At 40.8% G+C, this 26,528-nt stretch overlaps 1 long non-coding RNA gene across 1 annotated transcript; it reads left to right on the forward strand.

Moving 5' to 3' along the window:
- The first annotated feature begins 3,868 nt into the window (after positions 1 to 3,868).
- LOC116575363 lies at positions 3,869 to 14,788 on the forward strand. Its single transcript, XR_004279733.1, has 3 exons — positions 3,869 to 4,204; positions 4,755 to 4,871; positions 14,664 to 14,788. It is a non-coding gene; the product is annotated as an uncharacterized LOC116575363 (long non-coding RNA).
- The last annotated feature ends 11,740 nt before the right edge of the window (positions 14,789 to 26,528 follow it).

Genomic DNA, 26,528 nt, shown 5'->3' on the forward strand with positions numbered 1-26,528 from the left:
GATGATGACGATGAAGAAGAAGAAGGATTGGAAGACATTGATGAAGAAGGAGATGAGGATGAAGGTGATGATGATGATGATGATGATGATGACGATGAAGAAGAAGAAGGATTGGAAGACATTGATGAAGAAGGAGATGAGGATGAAGGTGAAGAAGATGAAGATGATGATGGGGGGCGGAAGGAGAGGAGGATGAAGGAGAGGATGACTAATGGAACACTGATGGATTCCAACCTTCCTTTTTTAATTTTCTTCAGTCCCTGGGAGCAAGTTGCCGTCTTTTTTTTTTCCCTTTTTCTTTTTCTTTTCTCCTCTCGTGCTCATTCGCCCTGTTTTTTGAAGTCTCCTTTTTCTCTCCCTTTATACCATGGTTCTCAGCTTATTTTGGGGGGAAATACCTTGAGCAGAATACAGTGGGAAAAGAATCTCTACCCCTTTTTGTTCCAAATTCATTTTTGTCCCTTCCTGTCTCAACAAAAACAAAAACTTTATGGAATCAACACCACCGTGCTCTGTGGGAAAAAAGAAAAACCTTCTGCTCCCTTAGCTCTGCTGGAAGCTGGAGGGTGCTAGGCCCCTGTGTAGTAGTGCATAGAATTCTAGCTTTTTTCCTCCTTTCTCTGTATATTGGGCTCAGAGATTACACTGTGTCTCTATGTGAATATGGACAGTTAGCATTTACCAACATGTACCTGTCTACTTTCTCTTGTTTAAAAAAAAGAAAAAAACACTTAAAAAAATGGGGTTATAGAAGGTCAGCAAAGGGTGGGTTTGAGATGTTTGGGTGGGTTAAGTGGGCATTTTGACAACATGGCTTCTCCTTTGGCATGTTTAATTGTGATGTTTAACGGACATCCTTGCAGTTTAAGATGACACTTTTAAAATAAAACTCTCTCCTAATGATGACTTGAGCCCTGCCACTCGATGGGAGAATCAGCAGAACTTGTAGGATCTTATTTGGAATTGACATTCTCTATTGTAATTTTGTTCCTGTTTATTTTTAAAATTTTCTTTTTGTTTCACTGGAAAGGAAAGATGATGCTCAGTTTTAAACGTTAAAAGTGTACAAGTTGCTTTGTTACAATAAAACTAAATGTGTACACAAAAAAAAAAAAAAATTTTAGGTTTGAAAACCTTGCCCAAAGTTGCTATTTAAAAATGGGCTGTGGTGTGGAATACATGTGCCATAAGGAAACTGTTCTGGAAACTTGTCATCCATGGTAGGTGAGTTCTAGCCTCTGCCCAGCTGGTCTAAGAGAACTACCATTGTATGGAAATTTTAAGTAATGTCTAACTGCCTGCTTCCATCCAGAAAGCTTTTGGGGGAGAGACTAGATCACTTCCCTATTTTGTATGCATTCTCTTTAACAATATATCCCCCAGTTGAGACTTACCAGCTCTGTGTGTTATAGACTCTAGACTTGACTGTTTATCTGCTCACTGTCATCTCTCTTCTAAATGAGACTATGGACTCCAAAAAACAATCTGAGGGGTTTGAAGTGGCGGGGGATGGGAGGTCGGGGTACCAGGTGGTGGGTATTATAGAGGGCACGGATTGCATGGAGCACTGGGTGTGGTGAAAAAATAATGATACTGTTATGCTGAAAATAAATAAATGAAAAAAAAATGAGATGATATATGTCCAGTTGCTTTGTAAATTGTGAGCCTTTTCTTTTTTCAGTTATTCTTTTTGTCTTCATATCTTTGTTTACTTTGTTCTCTCCCTTTGGAGTCCCCTCCACCTCACTGTTCATTCAGAATTTTCCATTTTCTGAGGTTGGCACGTAGATACCTACAGCTAATTAGATGCTCAGTAAATACCTAATAAAAGGTTTTCTCAAGACCCAACTTTTTCATGAAACCTCTCCAAGTCATCTCCCAGTAATGCACCCATTAGGCAGCTTCCTGAGTTGAGTATGGGTACAGCCACCATCAGCAGCAGGACCACCATTATCTGGAGCCCTCACCTGCTGCTGTGCTCTCTGGAGACCTCCCTGTCCCAGAGTCACATCGTGGAAAGCATGACTATGTCCCCTTCTATGTTCCTCTGTCCTTTAAGGATATGAAAACAGTTCTGATTTGTCTCTTAATTTCTCAGTGAGAGTTCAGAGAAAACAAGCTGTATGTTCTTGACTAACATTTACGTCCTCCTTGTAATTTGAACAAACCCAAGTTAGGTACATTAGGCTGTATTCCATCTATCCATTTATTCATTCCAAAAACCATTTACTGGAACTTCAAGGTGTCTACCATTGGGGCAGATACTTAGAATACAGTGGTGATAAGGTAGATAGAGTCCTTGCTCTCAGGAAGTTAAGAGGTGTAGTATTGAACAGACTTTGTGTGTCTGCATCTTTCATTTTTAGGCATTTTCCCTAAAAGATTTCTCAGACTCTCAGCAAGCAGACTCTTTGCAGGTCTCTTTCACTTTTCTCACAGGTGAACCCAGGCAGATATAATTGGGCTATATTTCACAGCTATCCTGATTGGAGCAGGTGGTAGGCAATGAGGTGGACAGGAAATCTCAAGGGCTTTTGTTCACTCTCTTCAAAGATCATGTGCCTGGGGCATACCTTTCTACACTAGTCCCTGCCTTGCTCAATATCAGGACTCCCACCCTTGGCTTCAAGGATTATAAAACTGATGAGCTGTTGAATGGGCCGTGCCCACTTGGGATGGTTCGGATGGACCAGGAAGATTCTTGGCAGTATGTGGCTATTGGAGGAAGTGCTAGGAATTGGAAATGAGGACAGTTAAGATGATGCTCAGCACAAGTGATGGAGGAGCTCCCAGGAATGGTGACTGATGGTCTGCAGCTCTGGGATCAGATACCACATGGGCCCTTGGTGCTGGTGAATGGCCTTGTGTTCAGCAAGAGACTGGACCATGTCTCAAAGCTGACTCAGATCCTCAATTCCTCTTGACTCGGTTCCTCTAGGTCTGGCCTTCTCAGCATAAATTCCCAGAGCTCTGTCCAGGTCAGACATCCCCCTTTCCTAGGCTGGACAGCTCTCTTTTGGTCTCTGTATATACTCTCTGACTCTTCATTTGTATTTCTCCCTGGTTCATTGATTTGAGCAGTTTCTCAGGGTGCTATTGGCATTGGGATAATTAAGTAATGCCCCCACCAATATTTCCAACTCAACCCCAATTCTTATCCCATCATGCTTGAGGGGGAGGTGCTGTGTTTCTCATAGATCAAATCTATAGTCTTATAAATTCTAAGCTTTGCTTCTTTCATGGTTTAGCTTTTATTATTTATTTATTTATAAAATATTTTATTTAGTTATTTGACACAGAGAGAGACAGCAAGAGAGGAAATACAAGCGGGGTGTGGGTGGCAGAGGGAAAAGCAGGCTTTCCGCCGAGCAGGCAGCCCAGTGCAGAGCTTGATCCCAGAACCCTGGGACTATGACCTGAGCTGAAGGCAGGTGTTTAAGAACTGAGCCACCCAGGGACCCCATGGTTTAACTTTTAATTCGCAAAGGTCTTTTCCTCTTAAAAAGGCTGGTTCCTACAACGTAAACAGTTTTGGCTTTCTACATTCTTGTTTCTGTTATGAATTTTTAACATCTATGTAAAACTTCAGAAATTGAACATTAAAGCAGCATTATTATTATTATTATCCTTTTAATGTCTGCCATAATTCTACCTGGGTCAGTGAATGAGTGTGGGTTTCAATGAGTGGTCCTGGTGGATCCAAGGAAGATCTTTATTTAAAATTTCAAATTTTACCCCAGTGCTCATGTCTGAGGCTCAGCAGAAAAATACAGCTTAAGATCTAACAAGGGCCCCTTACTACATCACTTATAACATTCTAATTTGTCCCACTTCTTGCTGTCTCAGTGGAGAGAGAGACACACACAGTATGACTCCTTTAAGATATCTAAAGCTAACAGAAAAATCATTGCTAGGAGAGAGGGACACTGATTTAGGAAAGATGACAATAGACACCTTTAGTCTGAGACTAACAAATCTGTAGCAGAAGGAGGACAACTTTGGAGCAAATTCAGAGCAGTTGAGGGTCCCAGTTATTCAGCAAAAAACAGAGTATATCGTTATAAAAACAAACAAACAACTGTGTGCAGTAGATAGGTAAATCATGAGGGAAGAAATGTGAATGGCCAAAAATGCTTGTCTTGCTTTTCTAGAAACTGAACAATGGCAAAGAATAAAAAGTCTGTTAAGGCTAAGAGTTGTCAAGGTGGGTGGTGGATATTTGCTTGCCTTGCTATTAGAATAGTAAACTTAGAAATTCAGAACATTCTGAAGTACAATTTGACAATAAGAATGGAAATTCTTAGACAATGTATGTGGTTAAAGAGAGTATTTATCAAAGGAGCAGTTTTACTCATATGCACAAAGCATGTTTATCATAGCATTCTTTATAATGGAGGAAAATTAGAAAATATCTAGCTGTAAATCAATGTAGGATTGGTTAAATTATGTACCTTCACCATGATAATGTTGGTCTTCATTGATCAGGAAATGTAACCATCATGTGTTCTTTAAGAAGGAAAAAAATAAGACTATAAAGCCTTACTATTTTGGTAAAAATTTTAAAACAATATATGCATATTTATGTATAGAAAAAGTTTAAAAAGATGAAATTCTATCTCTGAGCTGTGAGATTATAGGTGATTTTTATTTTATATTTGTCTGTCTTTTCTGAATGCTTAATAATCAGAATAGAAGAAAGTAGTTCTTCTTAGGAATACAGTTTCAGTTATTTGTCTTTTTCCTCTGATCAATAGCTGGAAAATGTCTGGAAGAGAAGAGGCAGAGAAACATGCAAAAGTCCTGGGACAGCTCTGGAAACTAAGATGATGACCTGCTTTCTGGTATGAAGAAAAAAGAAGATTCAGTAAACAGTTAAGTAGAGATTTCCTTTCTTTTAACTTTTGTTCTGCCTAGTGCATTACACTATTACAAGAAGGTATTTGTCATATTGAACTAATGTTTTCTTTTCCTTAAGAGAGAATGATCTATTTTGATGTCTCATGGAGGTATTGGAACACGTTTTTCTCTGTAAGGCTATTTATGCTTTTTATTTTTTTCTAACAGCATCAAAACAAAAACCATCCCCAAAGGTAATAAGGCTTTCTTATGTTCATCATCTTAGAGGATGTCTGAAGAGGCTGGAGGGAGCAGGTCCCTAGGATAAAATGGAGAAGGAACCCCAGGATGGTTAACTAGTGTGGTTTTGATGTCTACTTTGAAATTACCTGATTTTTAAACAACAGAAATTAGCATAGCAAATGTGGACTTACCTTGGCAGGTCCATAGTTAGTTCTGAGCTTGGATATATCTACTTCTTCTCTGCAGAGGAGCCTATCCTTACAAACCGGGTAATCAGAGTTATTATAAGTCTCAGGTTTGCACTATATCTTATAGACTGACATTTTATCATTTTTATGTCAGGAAGACCCTAAGGCTTGCACCATTTCTATTCTTCAGTGAACAGATAACTTTGCCAATAGCTTTTGTGAAGGTATTTCTGAAAAGTACAAGAAAATTTTCTGTTTGGTTGAATCAGCAAGTAGGTGAAACCTTCTTTCTCCAATTTCATTAGTGTATTTAAATTTACTTCCCAAACCCACATTAGTATCAAAGGGTAAAGTCCATCTCAGCCCACAATTAGTGACTCTGTGTGTGTGTATGTGTGTGTGTGTGTGTGTGTGTATGATTTTAATTTGATCATTAAAACATGCATGTGTAACAGTCTCTGAACCCTGCAGCCTGATTTCTCTCCTCACCCGCCCTTGACCCTGCCAGCCCTTCTTCACTGGAGCTTTGTGCAGTGACCTCTCTACCCCTGCCAGCCTTTTTCTCTGGCCAGGCCCACATATGCGTAACTGAAATATCATGAATTCCAGATGAGTGGGATCCAAATTTGTGAGGTTATTCTATATGCTTATTAATTCCACTGCCCCACACAGGTGGAAATGTGGTTTTGAGATATGTTGGACACTGAATTTTCCCCATGCATTGCAAGGATGGAAAAAACATGTGCTAAATAACTGAGCTGACCGGCTGCAACACCGTGGTACTCAATAGCTCTTAAATTTTTATAATGGTCTGCCTACCTTTGGTGGTCTCATTATTAGGCTTTGGTAATTGTACTTTGGGACTCTGTCTAATGGTGGAAGCATGAGGTAACCTTGCTTTAAGATTTCTTAAATGAGTTAATACCTGGGAGGTGCCCTTGCCCTCTTTCACCCATTAAACAGCATTTCTTTGTCTTTTAGCTTATATTAAATGCACTTAAGAGGACAAAAGAGGTTCTAGAGGGAATAAAAAAAAAAGTGTACTGGACTGAGATTTTAAAATACAGCTAGTAAACGTCAAAGCCTGCATCCAAACTTATGATAGGAATCTAGGTGGTAGTCTGCATCATTTGTTTGAAAGAACACCAGCTGCCGTGGATGGGAACTGTGTGTGTAGATGGAAAATAAATTGGAAAAACTGAATCAGCAGGATGGCAAATAGTAGGCCAAAGATGGCTTTCTTTTGAAATAGGTAATTGAGTCAGAGTGCTCTTAAAGTTTCACTTAGTTAATTAAAAGTCCCAGTTACTCATTTGGTGTCAGACATGCTGTTTTCAACTCTAGTTGAATATGGGGTGAGGCGTTCACTTTTGTAAGCCCTGGTTTCCTTATCTGGTTAATGGGAATAGCAGTAATATCTGTTCCATAGTGGTTTCGTTATGTGGATTAAATGAAATAATTCTTACAAAACATTTAAATAGCATCATGCCTGGATTCAGTACATATTGTTAATTTACGGGTGACTTGCTTTCTTCAGATGATGTTATTTCTGCTCTAGACTTGAAGGATGTGATGTATTTCTGCACAAAGTATTTCTTCCCACTGTCCTTCGAGGTAGGCAGGCCAAAGGTGGTTGTTGTTGTTGTTGTTGTTGTTTTTTATCACACCGTATCAGGGTAGGGTCAGCTGCAGTAACTGGTCACAGAGCTTTAGTGACCCGGTGCAATCAGTGTTTATTTCTTGCTCATGAAATAGTCCCAATGAGATATTTTGGTTAAAGGTCAGCTTTCTTTCACAGGGCAATCTTGGGATATATTTTCCAGCTCTGCCATCTTCAATGTGGATATTTAGGTCTCCAGCATTAACCACATCCAGTTGGTGGGAAGAGAAAAAGGGGGCACACCAACTTTTTGGCCTTAGAATGGCACACAACACTTTTGTCCGTAGTCTGTTGGCTAGTCACATGGCCACGCTTAACCACAAAGGAAACGAGGCTATGTACTCTAGCTGTGTGCCCAGGAGGAAGATGAAACAGATTTATGGAGAACAGCTGGCAGCCTCTGTCACACACCCAGTTAACTGGATGAAACTCACATCCAGGGAAGCTGGAGTGATTTGCCCATTGCAGCACAGTGCTTTGGAGCCATTGTCCAACATGTCAGGATATGATGGGAATCCCAGCTAGAATAATATGTGAGGGTCCAGGAGGAAAGGAAGAGCTCAGATGATGGAGGGCTAGCCTTGCTATGAGGCCTGGTGGCACCCCCCACCCCAGTACTTTCCCTGGGGACTCTCACAGCAGCTCTGTTTAGCGCCCTAGGAGAGCTTGCATTGCTTGCTGTTTCTTGCTCCCATCTATAGACGCCTGGTGGGCCGCTAGTCCTGGGTAAGAGAATTTCAAATCACTGCTGAGATAAAACGAGCACACCTCTCCAGCGGCTATCGTCACAGGCACCCTGGCTGCAGGCTGCAGGAGAAAACCTTGAATCAATTTGTCTTGTAGAGGCCGAGGGGTTGGCTGCCTGCCCTTCACAACTTGTTAAAATGAACACTTAGACTCTGGGAGAGGGGGTGAAGCTGAGTCTCTGGGGTGATTCTCACTTCGTGATCCTCTTGGCTGATTCTTTTAGGTTCTAGGATGTCCGTGTCACCGTGCTGGGAGTTGGGGGGAGCACAGAGCCTTCCATCTCTTTTCTTTCCTACCTGAAATGCTTTGGAAAACACTTCAGGTTGGCTGGGATTTTGCCCAGATCCTTTTTCTCTCCCGGCTGGACTCAAACACTCTCCTACAGTTGTTCCTTTGGTACAAAAGTCTCAGAAGACCGCAAGTCCTCCCTTTCTCTGAAGGGTGATTAATACCCAGGTCACATATGCCTCAGACACGCTGCGGAAGGGGCTCCCCCTCTACCCTGGCCAAAGGCCGATTGGACCAGCCAACAAGTTTTGTTTGACTTGACATGAAAGCTGGTTGAAGTTAAGCAGGAGACATGTTTTTGTTTCTTTAATAAATAAAAGTAAGGACCCTGTACATGAATAAAAGTAAAAGTCACTCCCCTGAGGTTTTTAGGCTTCCAAAAATAGTCCCAAGCTTAGCCAAGGCTAATGCAGCCAGAATTTCCATGGAAAGCTTCACTGGTAAGGAAGAGGCAGTGCCAGTGGGTGTACAAACAGGCGGCCCGTCCTCCGCCCCCCTTCCTGTCTCAGTCACTGGGAGTTTAGAAAACAGGTTTTTGAAATTGTGTTCATTTTCTGGTTCGAGATAAAGACAAGGGCAGCAGCAGCATTATTTATTTATCATGGAATCCAGCTGGAGGGCTGTAGGGGGTGGCGACATAGACAGCGAGGTGGATTTATACGGGGCAGCAGGGGGAAATTTGTCCCTGTCAGCCAGTGAAGACACACGTCTTTTTTTTCCTTCCTTTTTTTTTTTTTTTTCCTTACAGGTTTTTTTTTTTTTTTTTAAGTTTATTTATTTATTTGACAGACAGAGATCACAAGTAGGCAGAGAGGCAGGCAGAGAGAGAGAGGGAAGCAGGCTCTCCGCTGAGCAGAGAGCCCAATGCAGGGCTGGATCCCAGGTCCCTGAGATCATGACCTGAGCCAAAGACAGAGGCTTTAACCCACTGAGCCACCCAGGTGCTCTGAAGACACATGTCTTTAAAAAAAAAAAAAAAAAAAGAAAAGAAAGAAATACGGGGCAAGAAAATTATACTAAGTAAATTGATGTTTTTAAAAAAAAAAAAAACTATCAAAGTAGCTCTCCCGTCCTCTAATTGATTATTTATAGCAAAGGTGAGCTGGTTAGCAGCAAGAAACTGTCTTCTAGTATTTGTAGCTGGAGACCTCTCTTCTCCTCCCTAGCTAGAGACCCCACAGCTTAGGGGCTGCTCCAGGAGACATCCCATGTGTGGACTGTTCACCTTGTCTATTTGCAGCTGTGGCCAACTTGTTTCTCTTTGAGTGAATCGGTCCGAGTATTAACACTTGTCTGCTTAGCAAATTTTACTGAAGTTCAGGGTTCCAGGAACCATTAGAAATATGAGAATGAAAGAACTGCACTGGCTAGGGTGCATTGTACCTATCCCTACTGTTGGGCATCTTTGAAGTTGCTGTGGCTTGGGGATGAGGGGATCAAACCTAGAAGTCTTGAGGAACACAGTTATAAAACATAAGCAACTTTTTTGGGGGCAGGGAATGAGGATGGTAGTCATGTCTTTAGCTATCAACAATTCAGCTCTGGGGTTGCCTGGGTGGCTCAGTCGGTTAAGCAGCTGCCTTTGGCTCAGGTCATGATCCCAGGGTCCTGCGATTGAGCCCTGCATTGGGCTCCCTGTTCGGGAGACAGCTTGCTTCTCTCTCTCTCTGCTGCTCTGCCTATTTGTGCTCTCAGTCTATTTCTATAAAATCTTAGAAAGAATCAGCACTGCTTGAGAAAGATTGCATTATTTGCTTTAAAAAAGATTTTCATAAATGATTCTGTTCTTAACTAAATCAAGGTGATTTTCAAAAATGGGAAGATCCTCCAATGGGTAATTCAGGCTGAATAAAAGACGCAAATACTCTTCCTTCCTGTGTCAAGGCATAACTTAATTTTTCTTGGTTGTCCAATTTAGAAGGGTGTATATGAAGGATGGTGGTAGGTATATGTGTGTGTCGAGTATGGAGGGGGGTTTCATTATGTACATTATCTATCAGAAACTTGCCAAATACTTCTCAATTTGAAAGAGAAAGCAAACTAAAATGGAAAATAACTGTAAGTATTATTTAAACTTTCATATGGGCCAGATATTCCTGACAATGAGGAAACCTTCAGGAGCAAGTCCCCCAGGGTCATGTTCTGCCTGTGTTTGGGGGAGCCTGTGTGGGGACAAAAGGGGCTGCGGTGAGGTGGTAATCCTTTCCCACAATAGCTGAGTTAGCGGAGTTAGGCCCTTTGTGCAGAGGTGCTTGTTCAGAGAAACAAATTGGATCCCAAGTCTTTCTTCAGAAACTCAATAGCCCTTCTTGTTGAGGCGATCAATAGTTTGATAGCATAGGAGACAAAGATAGGTCATCTTATTTCATTTGATTACATTGGGGGAAATATAGAAAAAGCTCATTAGCTATGAAAAGTAATACAAGGCATATTTTCATATTCAGGTCTCCAAAGAAATAATTTTAAAAGAACCTCCTTGTAGGTTTCTCAAAAAAGTTAAAAATAGAATTACCCTGTGATCCAGCAATCACATTATTGGGCATTTACCAAGAGAATACAAGAACACTAATTCAAAGGGATATGCACACCCCTATGTTTATAGCAGCATTATTTGTAGTAGCCAAGATATGGAAGCAGCCCAAGTGTCCATTGACTGATGAATGGATAAAGAAGATGTGGTATATATTCAACGTAATGTTGTTCAGCCATAAAAAAGAATGAAATCTTGCCATTTGCAATGGCATGGATGGAGCTAGAGAGTATTACGCTAAGAAGACAGTCAGAGGAAGACAAATATCTTATGATTTCCAGAATCTAAGAAACAAAGTAAATGAGCAAAGGAAAAAGAGAGACCAAGAAATAGATTCTTAATTATAGAGAACAAACCGAGGTGACCAGAGAGGATGTGGGCAGGGCGGGGCGGGACGGGAGGTGGGGATGGGTGAAATAAGTGACGGCGATTAAGGAGGACACTTGTGATGAGCACCGGGCACTGTGCGGGAATGTTGAATCACTGTATCATACCTGCAACTAATAGAACACTGTACGGTAACTAACAAATTAAAATAAAAACTTCTAAAAAATGCATTCACATAAAAAGAACTCATTTGAAGGGGATTCTATGAGGAGTCTTTTGGAAAATGAATAAAACATTTGAATTAAAAAAATGAAAGGACCTCCTTATAACTTAAATTTTCAAACAAAACGATAGTCACAACTGTTTTTTTTTTTTTTAATTTTTTTGTAGCTGAGAAAGAACTCCTGAGTTGCAAAGGCAAGTAATTCCATTTGGACCAAAAGTCTGTTTTTCCTGTGCATATTGAAACTCTGTGAGATTCTGTGAAAATGTCCATTTTTCATGCTTCTGGTGTTGGTTGCATTTTTAAATTTTAGCTATACATATTCTTTTTTTTTATTAATTTATTTATTTTCAGCATAACAGTATTCATTATTTTTGCACCACACCCAGTGCTCCGTGCAATCCATGCCCTCTATAATACCCACCACCTGGTACCCCAATCTCCCCCCCACCCCCGCCACTTCAAAACCCTCAGATTGTTTTTCAGAGTCCATAGTCTCTCATGGTTCACCTCCCCTTCCAATTTACCCCAACTCCCTTCTCCTCTCTAACACCCCTTGTCCTCTATGCTTTTTGTTATGCTCCACAAATACGTGAAACCATATGATAATTGGACTCTCTCTGCTTGACTTATTTCACTCAGCATAATCTCTCCCAGTCCCGTCCATGTTGCTACAAAAGTTGGGTATTTATCCCTTCTGATAGAGGCATAATACTCCATAGTGAGCTATACATATTCTTAAAAGGGAAACTCTATCATGTATGTTCTGATGCCTAACCCTTCTGATATTTGTTTTATTGGAAGAAGGTGGTGTCAATCAAGAAATGTTTTAGTCTCATGAAGGAAACATCTTACTGTAAATGTTCAAGATCTCAAGTTCACTCATGAATTCATGTCTCTGTAATGGGAAAACATCTGGATAAAGGGTAAAAAGATCTGTTTATAAAGGAGATTGTTTTTTTTAACAGTACATCAGATTTTCAAATGTTAGTGCACTCTGGCAATGCACCTGTTGTGGAACGCAATGCTTCCTTTCATATGAGGACATCGTGCTCTTTCAAGCTGTAGTCTTAGTAAGTTTCAGGAAACAAACCCATCTTTACCAGATGTTGTGACTTTCATAGTTCTACAGACTTCAGTTTTAATCCTGAAATTTTAATCATTAGAAGGGCCTTGCCTGTTGGACCTGTCCTCATAAGGAATTTTATTTCCCTTCTTAGTGAAGTTTCTGTTGTCTTTAGGCAGGTGTGACTGCATCTCCAGTGATTAGAACCATGGACTGTTACAGGCCTTGTAGGACACCTAGACTTGACTCTTAACTTATAGTTGAAGAAATTGTGGCCCAGAATGGTAAAGGGACTTCTCTAATCTAAATTTGAAGATAAGTATCATGTGCTTTATTGACCAAAATGTTTCTCAAGGCTCTAGCCACCTCTTTTCCCCCACAACCACTGCCCTGGTTCAGCCTTCATTGCCTTTTCTTGGGGCCCTAACATAACAGCCCTTGTCTGGCCTTTCCCATTCTTCCCCTGTCCACTTGACTCCTTTGCTACCAAGGTTAGATTAATCCATCTAGTATTTGCATGTGGCAAATGCCACTTCTGGGCTGAGGCACCTGTCATCTTTAGGATAAATTCCGAATTCCCAGCCACTCTGTGACTTAACCCCCATGCATCTCTCTAGCCTCACTTACCATCCTTTTCATCTCATTGCACCCAGGTTGGGATTGGTTTCGCCCATGGTCCTTTGGGAATATGTATGCTTTATCGTTTATGACACTTTATTGTATTTCTGTTTAGGTACTTGTTCCTATTAGGTATTTTGTTCCTGTTTAAGTATCCACCTCTCATTTTTAAACTCTCCATGGGTAGGTACTGTGGCTTAGGTATCTTTGGACACTCATTGATTCCTACACTGTTTGGCTAGTTGACCTGCCTAATGGATTCATTCATTAATTTGTTCACTGTTAGTTGAACTGTGTAGGTTACACAGGTACTTAATGGCAGAGGTGGGAGTAAACCCCAAGTCTCTTGACTTCATTATTTCTGAAAGAAAAAGGAACATACCTCCTTTCCCCCTCTCTTTCACCCCTCACCTCTATTAATTTCTCTCCATAGTTTAGATTCTATCAGTCTTGTTTGTTCTGAGTGGATTCTTATCCAACCACTGCTATGGCAGATGGTTTAAGAAACTTAGAGCTACTGGTTTGTAAACTGTGGTCCTGTCCTGGATATTGAATAGGCAAATACAGAGAGCTTTTGGGGAAATGTGTGTAGCCACAATCTGGTCTTGAATCATTATGTCACATATTGAATAGGCTTCCTTGGAGCAGAAGTCCTAACAGATCAATACTTTGGTCCATGGACCCTCTGACTAAGAAGTGTGTGCATTTTTAAGGGTAACATAAGCACAACTCATACCAGTCATACAGCAGCTTGGGTAGATGGATTTGTGCTATAGCAGTCATCCCTGGGTAGAAATGTGGGCCAAGAGCCAGGAGACCCTAGTTCAATTTCCAGTTAAGTCATCTCTGTTTATTTCTCACAGAATACATATTTTAAAAAAGTTGAAATTAAAACGTCATGCTTAAAACACTTTATAGTAAACAGAGGTCTTAAAAGAAGAGCTGTTGCCAGCACCACTTTTTGTTAAAGCTGTATCCAATTTAAAGTTTATTTTATACCCGGGATACAGAATGGTGTGTAGAGTGCTCTAAGAAGTCCCCACACATCTGGGCAGGACTGATCAGACATTTTGGCAGGCTTTTCTCTGGACAGGCTACCCACACTCTTGGGGTGGATTTGAGCATTGGCAGATGCATGTGGATCTGCACATGGGACATTGGAAACTAGGTGTGTGCATCTACCCCCTCCTTTCTGCCACACTTTGCAAGTCCATAAGTATCTCCTTTCTCTTCATGTCCTTCTGCTCATCATCACCTCGCCATCTTCAGATTAGTCTCTGTGCACCCACTGTTTCCCTTCTCCAGTCAGTATGGAGCATTTCACTCATACTGTCACTGCTTCAATTCAATCAGTGCTTCCTATTGTTCTTAGGATGAGGGTCAAAGTCCTGAATATGGGCCAAGCTCTCAGATCTGGCCCCATCATTTCTCCAGCCTGACCTGGCAGCCACCCTGTTGCCTCTGCTCTCTTTGGAGCAGCCATGGCTCTCCTGCCCAAAGGACGCTCTCATGATGTTTCTTCTGTTTGGGAACTTCTTCGTGACTCTCCCTACCCTCCTTCTCTTCATCTAGTTGATGCCGACTCATCCTTCCAATTTCAGTTCAGAAGTCACTTCCTTAGGAAACTCTTCCCTACCCTCCTACCCACTGTTAGACCCCTTTGCTTATACTCCTACAACACTGCAAGAGTATTCTTTTCCTTTTTGGCATTTATCATCATTAGAACTTAGATATTTATGTCTATGACTATTTGAATAATCTTTTATTGTCTTGCCTAACACTAATGAAAACATTTATCGAACACTTATTGCATATAGATGGTCTCTGACTTATGATGGTTTGGCTTATAATTTTTCTACTTTATGATGGTTCAAAAGTGATACCCATTCAGTGGAAGCCATACTTTGAATTTCAAATTTGGATTTTTTTTTTCCCAGGCTGGTGATATATGCAGTATGATCCTCTGTCATGACTGACTGGGGGCAGTGAGCCACAGCTCTGTCAGCCATGTGACCACAAGGGTAAACAGCCTATATACTCACAACCCTTTTGTTTTTTGCTTTCAGTAAATTACATGAGATATTCAACATTTTACTATAAAATTGGCTTTGTCTTGGATAATTTTTGCCCAACTGTAGGTTACTGTAAATGTTCTGAGTATGTTCAAGGTAAGCTGGCCTAAGCTGTGATGTTCAATATGTTAGGTATATTAAATGCATTTTCATCTTATGAGTTTTTTCTCCAGGATTTTATTTAAATTCAAGTTAGTTAACATATAGTGTAGTATTAATTTCAGGAGTAGACTCTAGTGATTCATATAATACTGGGTATTAGTTACATATAATACCCAGTGCTCATCACAGCAAGTGCCCTCTATAATGCCTGTTACCCACTCAGACCATCTCCCCTACCCACCTCTCTTCCAGCAATCCTTAGGTTTTTCTCTATAGTTAAGAGTCTCTAATGTTTTGCCTCCCTCTCTGTTTTTATTTTATTTTTATTTTCCTTCCTTTCCCCTATGACCAACTGTTTTGTTTCTTAAATTTTCAACTTACAGTGGATTTATATGGATGTAACCTCATTATAATCAAGGAAGATCTGTATTTGGCAATTTCTAAGTCCTCTCAATGCACTGACTCATTTAATTCTCACATAACTGAAGAAGTATGTCCTATTACTGTCCTTCTTTCCTGAAGTCTTAAGTAACTCGCTCACAGCCACATAGCTAATAAGCACAGAGCTGGGATTTGAACCTAGGCTGACTGACCCCAGTGTGTATAGATTTAGTCAAGACCTTTTGTTGCCTCCTGGTAGACCACAATTTCTCAATCTTTGATTATTGCTCCCTTAAAGAGAACTTTTTAGATGTTTTGCTAAACCTTCCCATTGGAAATTTTAATACTACAGATAGACTGTTGTGGACAGAATAGCGCCCCCTCTCAGCTGCAAGACATCTCTATCTTAAACCCTGGAACCTTTGAACAAGTCTTATTACATGGAAAGGGGGAATTAAAGCTGCAGATGGATTAAAGTTTGTTAAGTAGCTTGAGATGGGAAGATTATCCTGGATTATCCTGGTGGGCTCAGTGTAATCACAAGGTTCTCATAAGTGAAAGAGGGAGGCAGGAGATCAGTGTGAGGGAGATGGCAGTGTGAGAAAGACTAGACTGTCATTGCTGGCTTTGAAGATAGAAGAGAGCCAAGAGCCAGGGAAGGTGGGCAACCTCTAGAAACTGGAAAAGGCAAGGAAACTGATTCTTCCCCAGAGTTTACAGAAGGAATGCCATCTTGCCAGGCCTTGATTTCAACCCAGTGAGACCCACTTCAGACTTCTGACTCCAGAACTGAGAGATAATAAATATACCTTATTTAGTCATTTAAGATAACTTGTTACAAAAAAAAAAAGATAATTTGTTACAGCAACAATAGGTATATTGTTATATATATTATGTACATATGGACGCCTACATGATGTATATATGTATACAGTATGTGTACATATATGTGTATATATATGCAATATATGTGTACAGTTGTGTATATTGCATGTACTATATACATATCTGTTTTATACATAAAATGAATAGGTTCTTTCACCACCTGGGATCCAGCTTGTTCCCCTTTGGGGCAATATTTCCTCTGCTGAGAATGTGTTACTGGACCACAGGAACAAGAATCACTTCTGGCTTTGATCACTATTCTGTCTCCACATAGTGTCTGGCACATTGTAGGCAGTCAAGAAATATTTGTTGATTAAGTGAATGAATCAATAGGTGAATGACTATGAATGACTTGAATTAAGGGTCATAATCCTGTTTATGAAACATAAAATGGACTGAAGGACTAACCCCATGTCGGAAGTGGAAGGATCAGCATTTCTGAATACCTGTGACACTGTAGTGCTGTGAATGGCTTGCTTATCTCCACGGATTTATCCAAGTCTCAGGGCACCTTTAGCCTTGGCTAAAGTGAAGAAGGCACCGCTGAAAGGGGCTTGAGTACATACACTACGGCATACAGTGAGCTCAGCGGTAGGCAAATGGCCTTGGTTTGCAAAGCTCTAGGATTTGATCTTAAATGAGCCATTCTAAGTTTTATATGGAGCCAAGAGCTTCAGGGACAGATGCTTTTTTTTCCTGCCAGCTCTCCCTCTTCTCTCTTACCTGTCAAGTGTCCACTTGGAAGGAGCTTAAGGCTCCATTATCAGTGACCCAGCTTGTGCAGGAGAACCCACATTCCCATGTGGTTTTCTGGCCATCGCCCTGGCTCTGGGGAGGACGCAGACTCTTCCCAGGGTCTGTTCTGTGTGTGTATTACAGTGATGATGGGAGCAGTAAACTACCTTGGATGACAGGCCATGCTGGCTTTGGTTATGCTCCTGGTGCTGGCAAGTTAAGCACATTCCTTTCTAACTCTCCTAGAGATGCTGTGTGGGACAGCCAGGCAGAACCACCCCATTGGGGTGTATCCAGGGGGATGAAGTGAAGAATGTGCCAAGCTCTGCACCTCCATGCCAACTGGGAATGGCCAAAGTCCGGAGGATTGCTGGAGGAGAAAGCTGGGGGTCTTTGGAAAGGTGGCCAAGATGGGGGGGTGGGGCACTGCACAGCACAGGAGGCCTTTGGGGGAGTTATTTCTCAGGCACATGTGAAGTATGGCCTCAGAGCTCTACTTGGCAGAGTTTGTCACTTCACTTGATCTTACCACATGGCAGTGCTGGTCTCCAGGGCCCCTGCATAGCTAACAAGGAACACTTGTCTGGCAATCATGTTTACAAATAACTTTCCTGTGCAGGATTTTGGGATGATGGATTTTGAGAGGGTCTAGTCCAGCCTCTCAGCCTCTCAGTGGCTGTTTTTATCCCATATTTTAGCTGTCATAGATTCCAGTGCCTACTATGTGCAGTGATAACAGCAAACACAAACATTTGGATTGCATTTTCCATTCAGTTTGTTTTTTGACTTCATTAGCTCCACGGCAGTTGTGAGATTGGATCTTACACCCTCATTTTTCAGATGAGAATATTTAGGAAAGCAAATTAACATGGACTATTCACTGGGCTATGGAGAATAATAACATGATCTACCTAAGTATAGCACTACTGTAAGTGCTTGTATTCATTTAATTCCCAGAGCATTGGGGTAGGCATTATTATTACTCTGTTTACAAATGCAAAAATCGAGGTGCAAGATGACAAACAATTGCCCAAGCTCATAGAGCTGTTAAGAATAGGCAGGTTTTGGGGTGCCTGGGTGGTTCAGTGGGTTAAGCCTCTGCCTTCACCTCGGGTCATGAAGGGGTCCTGGGATCGAGCCCCGCATCAGGCTCTCTGCTCAGCAGGGAGCCTGTTTCCCCCGCTCTCTCTGCCTGCCTCTCTGCCTACTTGTGATCTCTGTCTGTCAAATAAATTAAAAAAAAAAAAAAAAGAATAGGCAGGGTTTGAACCCAGGCAGCCTGGCATCATAGACTTTCATTTCAACCTCTGTGCCTGGAAATACACAGTATTTCCAGGGCTGAATTCCACACCCTTATTTCATCTCTATCACAGTTACCTCTCTATGCCAAGCAATCTGTGAAGGAAAATGACATTATTCCTGCTTATAGTCTGGCTGGGAACAAAGGTATGTACAAAGTGGAAAGCCACAGGTGTCTGGGGGGTGATGTGGGACCTCAAGCAATAGCCCAGGAGACTCAGGTCTGGTGGTCTCTATAGCCCCTTCCCTGCTGATCTTGCCCACCCTGGCCTTCCAGTTCCAAATTGTCTCTTAGAAGGAGTCTCCCTTGCCATTTTCCCTGGATTAGCCTTTTGACCTTATATTTGGGGGGTTTGGGGGCCGTACTTCTGGGAAATTTCTCCTAGAAAATTCACCCCATGTGCAGTATGATTAGCAAACACAGAGGAGAGCAGTGAGCAAGCCGTTGAGAAGAAGTGTCCTAAATCCTATCCCATGCTATGTGCCTGAAATGGAGAACTTTAGGGCTCTTGCTTTTCCTGGCTGGTTTCTCATCAACTTGGAAGGATCGTCTATTGCTGCTTCTGTTGGGTGCTGCCTTGTCTAATTTTGAACTGAACCCAGCACTCCATGACTACTTTCCCTCAGCCACTAGCCCAGTTCAGCCTTGACTACTACCTCCCCATGGGCATCATTTTCTAGACGGTAGTGCCATCTTTTGCCTGTATTTTGCAACCCCCAAATTGGAATTTGTAGGTATGGCATGTATTTATATACATTTGGGTGTAATGCTTTAAAATATTTGAAACTAGAGGTGTCATTTAGTTTTCTGAACATTTGGTTGCCATTACCACCACTCTAATTTTGCCAGAATCCCTCTAGTCTGACTGCTTTGACCATCCCTTTCTTCCTGCTAGCCATGATAGAATCTTGATTTCCTGCGTTGGGGTTCTCTGTGCTCTCTTTCTTTTTTGCCTACCCCAAGTCTATGCTTTTGTTATCACAACTTGCAAAGGTGATACTCTATATGCGTGATTGTATTACTGAGTAATATAAAACCATTTGATGTTTCCTTAGCCCTTTAGTCTTAACTTCGATGTAGCTTTTAGTACCTGCATCAGAGTTATTTCTTTTCACATCTGATTCTTTTATAGATTATAAATTCTTAAGATCAAGAATCCTTCCTCATTCATCTTTGCATTCTCAGTCCAAGCATGGTAGTGGGAACACAATATGTGTCCCCCAAAATGGTGTAGAAAAACGAAATCACTGTCTTTGATCTGTTTCATAAATGATTCACTTTTATCACCCATGGAGTCACAACTATGTATGTATGTCTCTTCTACTAAGTTTAAGCTTTTAGCTTGAACCATCTACAAAAACTGTAGATTGATACTGTTTTTCTCTGTAGCAGTCCTTTCTCCAAGCATGTGGTAGTAAAACTAATTAACATGCTAAAGAAGTCTGTGCTCACTCACACTGATAATTCAAATAAATTCATTTATTTAATACCAAATGTCAGACACTGTTATAGGACCTAGCAGAGATTATTACAATAGTGTACCCATTTTGCCAAGAACTAAATTTGTCCAGGGTGATGCTGCCAAGTGATCAAGCTGGGATTGAATATTGTTGAATGAGCGAGAGGCCAAGCACTTAGATACTATGCTATATTTCCTTTTGAGTAACATAATTAGCACCTCCTGAGATCCTTGTGATAGATGCTTCTACTTTAATTTTCTTATATAATCTTGACAATAAGACTGAGACAAGCATAATTATTAGTTTCTCTTAAAAATTCTTTTTTCTTCCAAGATTTTATTTATTTATTTATTTTTTAAAGATTTTATTTATTTATCAGAGGAGAGAGGGAGAGTGAGCACAGGCAGACAGAATGGCAGGCAGAGGCAGAGGGAGAAGCAGGCTCCCTGCTGAGCAAGGAGCCCGATGTGGGACTCGATCTCAGGATGCTGGGATCATGACCTGAGCCAAAGGCAGCTGCTTAACCAACTGAGCCACCCAGGTGTCCTCCAAGATTTTATTTAAATTCAACATACAATGTAATAATGGTTTCCAGCAATAAAATCTAGTGATTCATCACTTATATAGAACACCCAGTGCTCATCACAACACATGATCTCCTTAACGCCCATCACCCATTTATAAAGCCCATTCCCCCACTGGTCTCCTCTCCAGTAACCCTCAGTTTTTTCCTCTATAGTTAAGTCTTGTATGGCTTGCTTCCCTCACTGTTTTTAATCTTTTTTAAAAAAGTTTTTTATTTATTTGAGAGAGAAAGTTCACGAATGAGAGAGAGTGTAAGCAGGGGGAGGGGCAAAGGGAGAGAGAAGCAGACTCCTGGCTGAGCAGGGAGCTGGACATGGGCTTCGATCCCAGAACCCTGGGATCAGGATCTAAACTGAAGGCAGACATTTAACTGACTGAGCCACCCAGGTGCCCCTCTCTGATTTTATTTTATTTTATTTTATTTATTATTTTATTATTTATTTTTCTTTCCCTTCCCCTATGTTCATCTGTTTTGTTTCTTAAATTTCATACAAGTAAAATCATGATATTTGTCTTTCTCTGGATAACTTATTTTGTTCAGCATAATACACTCTAGTTCCATTCACATGGTAGCAAATGGCAAGATTTTGTTTTTTTTGAAATACATATATATATATACACATTCATATATACATATATACATGTATGTATATATATGTATATATGTATATATGAATGTGTATATATACCACATCTTCTATATCCACTCATCTGTTGAAGAATATCTCAGGTCCTTCCACTGTTTGGCTATTGTGGACATTGCTGCTATGACCATTGGTGCATGTACCTCTTCTTTTCACTACATCTGTATCTTTGGGATAAACACCTATGACCCAGCAATTGCAATACTAGGTCTTTATCTTTTGCCCTTTTCTTATTGCCTTTTCTTATTGTCTTATTTTTTTAGTTAAGAAAACTGAAACTTGGCTTAAATGGCTAGTCCAAGGTCATACCACTAGTAAGGGGAAGAGTTTGAATTTGGAAGCACTTAGATGCCTTGTTCTTTCCCTCATATCACAGCTGGATGCAAATCAATGAATCAATGAATCAATTTAGCATTGATTAGCTAAATTCCTGGGACCTAGTTTGTCACAATTTTTACTTTGCAAATCTAAGTCTTAAGAGAAGGAGCTTTGGAGTTTGACAGACTTTAGTTTATTTCCTGGTTCTGCCACTTTTTAGTTCTCAGACACTGTTCAAGTAAGATATTAATCTTGGTGTCTCTGTTTTCTTATGAAAATGGATTTTATATGTGAAAATTAAATGTATAGGTTATAAGGAGAGTGCCTAGTACATGGGTAAAGCTCTGTACATATTAACTTCTATTCACAAAGCTGGCAAAAGGCAGGATTTGAATATTCAACCTTGCTTAACTCCATTAGACCCTTCTACCTCTCATCTGGCTCCCCATGGGTACTCTCTGCAGCCTTCTGTCATCACCTTATTTAATGATTTAATGGGGGAATGAATGCCTCTTGGAGAACTAGCAAGTTTTACTGATGGTTCCATAATTGGTTCCCAAAACCAAGAAAATATTTATTCTAACTAAATAGTTTTGGGTGCAACATCACCAAGTCAAAGAAGGAGAAACAACAGAATTAAGTCTGTAGAAATTTGTAGTAATTTTTGTAGTAAAATTTGTAGAAATTTGTAGTAACTTTTGTAGTAAAATTTGTAGAAATTTGTAGGGCCTATCATCAGTTTAACCTTATGCATTCTTTCTGGAGGTAGTCGCTTAGAGCAATGTATGACTCTTAGACATAAAATCCAGAAAGGGAAGGTTACCCCTGTGACAAAAGAAAATTAAAGAAAGAAAGAAAATGAAAAGAACAGATACACCAACAAGATGAATTTGTCCCCTTTACAGGCCATGAACAATCCTTGGGTTTACTTTTTTTTTTTTTTTTTTTTAAGAAAGAAGGGAGGGCCAGCAGAAAAGGGAGAGAGAGAATCTCAAGCAGGCTCCATGCCCTGTGTGGAGCCTGACACAGGGCTGAATTCCAAGACCCTGAGATCATGACCTGAGTTGAAATCAATAGTTGGACGCTTAACCAACTGAGCTGCCCAGGTGCTCCTATACAGAATTTTTTTTAAATGTATGAATTTCAAATGTCTCAGATTCACTAACTTGTAGTTAGTTCTCACCTTCTATAGAAACAAGGTAGAGGTAGGATTAGCCTGTAAGGTGAACTTGGATATCTGGGTGGAGGGAGAGGAAGTGGTCTGGAAACTCTTTCCAGGGACCATTGCTTCCCTGCTGGTCCAGGTGGCCCCTGTAGCTTAAGCTTGGGTACCCTGGGGCTCTACTCTCTACTCTTCTCCCTGCTAGCTGCTTTCCTTCTGCAAAATTATGATTTTTTTCCTAAGTTAGGGGACAAGAATTTTATTTTCCAGAATAGACTATGAAGCTAGGATACAATTACTCATATGGTTTAATTTAAAATGCAAAATCTTTGAAAAATAGGTATTTTCAAAATAAGCGTTTTGGTCTGGAGCTCTGGTTCTCATTAACTTGGCTGAAGCCCTTGATGATATGTTGGAACTGCTTAAACACCAGCTCACATGCCTGCTCTCAGGTGTTCATAAACCCCCTACTTTCCCCAGGGACCCTGGCCAGCGGCATCCTGACAGGTCTGAGCCAAAGCCTGGTGTTCCCCTCACTCCATTCGTGACTTTTGTGAAAGGGAGCTGAGTGGTTTAATGTGATGTTTTGTTAATCTCTGCTCATTTTGCTGAAGTGCATGGTGCAGGAATGACAGTGTTTGGGGTCCGGTTCTGCCTCAAACAGTATGTGCCTGGTCTCCTGCCTCCCTGGCCAGGGACTTACCTTCACTGAGGTTCATTGCATGTGAGTCTTTAAGGAAAAACTTTGGCAGAGGCTGAAGAGTCTTTCCAGCCTGGTGGGAGTATATTAAATATTACTAGAACAAGCCAAATATAATCTCTGTACCTACTGTTAAACCTAGAAGGCATGGTAGAAAAAAGGCATTCCACATGCATATAAAATTACGTGTTTACTTTAAGACATGCCTTTTATCTATGATCTCCAAGTACATTTAAAGCATTAACTGCTGGTTCTCAGGAATGACCTTCTTTGGGGAGAAAGGCAAGAAACCTGGTAATCCTTTTTCTATAGGTCTGCATGAAAGGGATGGCAGAGCTCTGAGGCTGCAAACACCCACATTTTGAGGTGCTAAGACCTGGATGATGCTTGTGAGATAGATGGTCCTTCTCTTCCTCGAGCACATAAGGAGAGGTCCTGTGCTATAAACATATCAAGGCTTAAGTCCCCCGGCTACTCCCACAAGCTGTGATACCACAGACAGGGTGCACTTGGAAAGTCTTCTGGACCCCTTAGCAACTTTGTTCAGACTTCCCTTCAAAAGACTTCAGAAGGGGCACCTGGGTGGCGCAGTGGGTTAAGCCGCTGCCTTCGGCTCAGGTCATGGTCTTGGGGTCCCAGGATCGAGTCCCGCATCAGGCTCTCTGCTCAGCGGGGAGCCTGCTTCCTCCTCTCTCTCTCTCTGCCTGCATCTCTGCCTACTTGTGATCTCTCTCTGTCAAATAAATAAATAAAATCTTTAAAAAAAAAAGACTTCAGAAGAGCCTCTCAGCAGTTTTCTATTTGGAAAGTAAGAATGGATGTAGTCTTTTAATCTCATTATCCTGATACTTCTTGGAACTCAACTTTCATAAACCCAGTCTGTTCAATTGTGTCCCATATCCTTGGCATCTTGGCTCCTGCCTTCAATGCTAAGCCTGTACTCAGAGTCCTTTTCTCTTCATATTGCCCAGGACTTCCTCATCCATCCTCCTTATTCTGCTGTCCCTCTTCCCAACATATTCCCTTTTCCATCCTAGACACTTAGACCTTTATTCTTCTCAGTCAATGTCCCTTTCACCATCTGCTCAGCAGAAACTTGTATATCTGCTCTTAGCATTTCTTTGCTACAGAGTCTGCAACTCTGAAATAAAGAAATGCACTGAGAACTGAAAGCTCTTTGAATCTTACTTTGTGACAAAAATATATCTGACTTAATATGAAGCTATTTATCCTACTTGCTAGTACTCATATATTTGTTTGCAGAACTATTAGGGTATTTGGTTATGAAGTGTTATGTATTAACTATGTATGTTCCATTATTAATTTTATAAAATCTAAAAAATTTTGAATCCAGAAACACATCTGGTCCTAGGAGTTTCGGATAAGGGTTTATAAACCTATACTTCTAAACCATTGCTTTCAAATTCTGGTAAGTCTTTTCCTGCATTTAGGATTGTGCTTTCTGGCTATCCCCCATGTTGCTGTGTCTGTATTGACATTGTCTGCTTCTCCTCTGGTCATTTCCCGACATGATGGAAGCTATACATCTCCATGTTTTTCTTCTTCCCTGAGCTCTGTGCTAAATTCACCCTGACTCAACTCACTACTTGCCAACTCCAGGGGACTTTTTCATTATTTTACTTGCTCTCTCTATCAGTAAGAACTGTTCATTTCTCCTTTTTTTGATACAAACTCTTCCCTTTTCTTTTCTTTTTCTTTTTTTTTTTTATTTATTTAACAGACAGAGATCACAAGTAGGCAGAGAGGCAGGCAGAGAGAGGAGGAAGCAGGCTCCCTGCTGAGCAGAGAGTCCGACGCGGGGCTTGATCCCAGGACCCTGGGATCATGACCTGAGCTGAAGGCAGAGGCTTTAACCCACTGAGCCACCTGGGCACCCCTTCCCTTTTCTTCTTTAGCACCATTCTCCCTAATCCTCTTCTCCCTCTCCAACCAGTATTGCTTGTTAGTGTGGTTTTCTGACCATTACACTGTGCCCACATGTCCTCCCAGAGGTCACTGCAGACAAGAAGGCTGGGTCACTCCTGGTGATTCCATAGGCCCTCCCTTCCCATTAGCCCTGACTTCATTGTTTCCATTCATTTATCAAGAAAAGAATGGTCATCATCCCTCCTCATTCTCTAATTCTCCAGAAACAATCTCATGCATTCTCATAGCTTCACCTGAAGACTTAGATCTTCCTCTGAACTCTAGAATGGGGAATACACCTTCCTACTGGATATTGCCTTTTCCAGTAGATCTCCACAGTTAACATGTACACAGTAAACCTCCATTATCTTTATGAATGCTTCTACCATTCAGAAATGAGGTCATTCTCATGGATCATCTTCCAAGTTTTTTTGACATGATTTTTTTTTTTTTTAAAGATTTTATTTATTTATTTGTCAGAGAGAGAGCGAGCGAGAGCAAGCACAGGCAGACAGAGTGGAAGGCAGAGTCAGAGGGAGAAGCAGGCTCCCCGCGGAGCAAGGAGCCCGATGCAGGACGCCGGGATCATGACCCGAGCCGAAGGCAGCTGCCCAACCAACTGAGCCACCCAGGCGTCCCCTTTTGACATGATTTTAATAGCATCTTTTGTCTTCTGGAATGATAAGATAGTCCAGGCTCATCTTTCCTAATTCCTGCCCCAGACATGGAGTTACTCATTTTTCCAATGACTCTTAGGGCCTGCTAATGGAAAATGACAGTTGGAACCCAATCTGGGTGTGGAGATGCTGATTTCTGAGGTAGGTCATGGTTTCTAAAGCCTTTTCAGCAAATAGTACCGCAAGAAGATAACATTTTCAAGAAAATGTTTAATTCCAGTATAGTTAGCATACAGTGTTATATTAATTTCATGTTTACAGTATAGTGATTCAACAGTTTTATGCATTTCTCAGTGCTCATCATGATAAGAGTACTCTCATTCCCCTTCATCTATCTTACCCACTTCCCTTCTGGAACCATTGGTTTATTCTCTGTTAAGAGACTGTTCTGTGATCTGTTGCTTCTTTTCTTTGTCCATTTGTTTTGTTTCTTAAATTCCACATGTGTGAAATCATAGGGTATTTGTTTTTTCTCTGACTCACTTATTTCACTTTTGATTATACCCTCTAGATCTATCCATGTTGTTGCAAATGGCAAGATTTCATTCTTTCTTATGGCTGAGTAATATTCCATTGTATATATATGTCACATCTGTGTCCATCTCTCTATTGATGAACACTTGGATTGCTTCTGTAATTTGGCTATTGTGAGTCATTCTGCAGTAAACATAGGGTGCATATATCTTTTAGAATGAATGGTTTTTGTTTTTCTTTTTTTGGGGGGATACCTAGTAGTAGAATTACTGGATTATAAGATAATTCTGTCTTTGATTTTTTTTTTTTTTTGTGGAACTCCATACTCTTTTCCACAGTGGTTGTATCAGTTTTCATTCCCAAAAACACTAATAAGGATTT

This window comes from Mustela erminea, chromosome 16 (assembly GCF_009829155.1).
Source record: "Mustela erminea isolate mMusErm1 chromosome 16, mMusErm1.Pri, whole genome shotgun sequence".
In the NCBI taxonomy this organism is placed as follows: domain Eukaryota; kingdom Metazoa; phylum Chordata; class Mammalia; order Carnivora; family Mustelidae; genus Mustela; species Mustela erminea.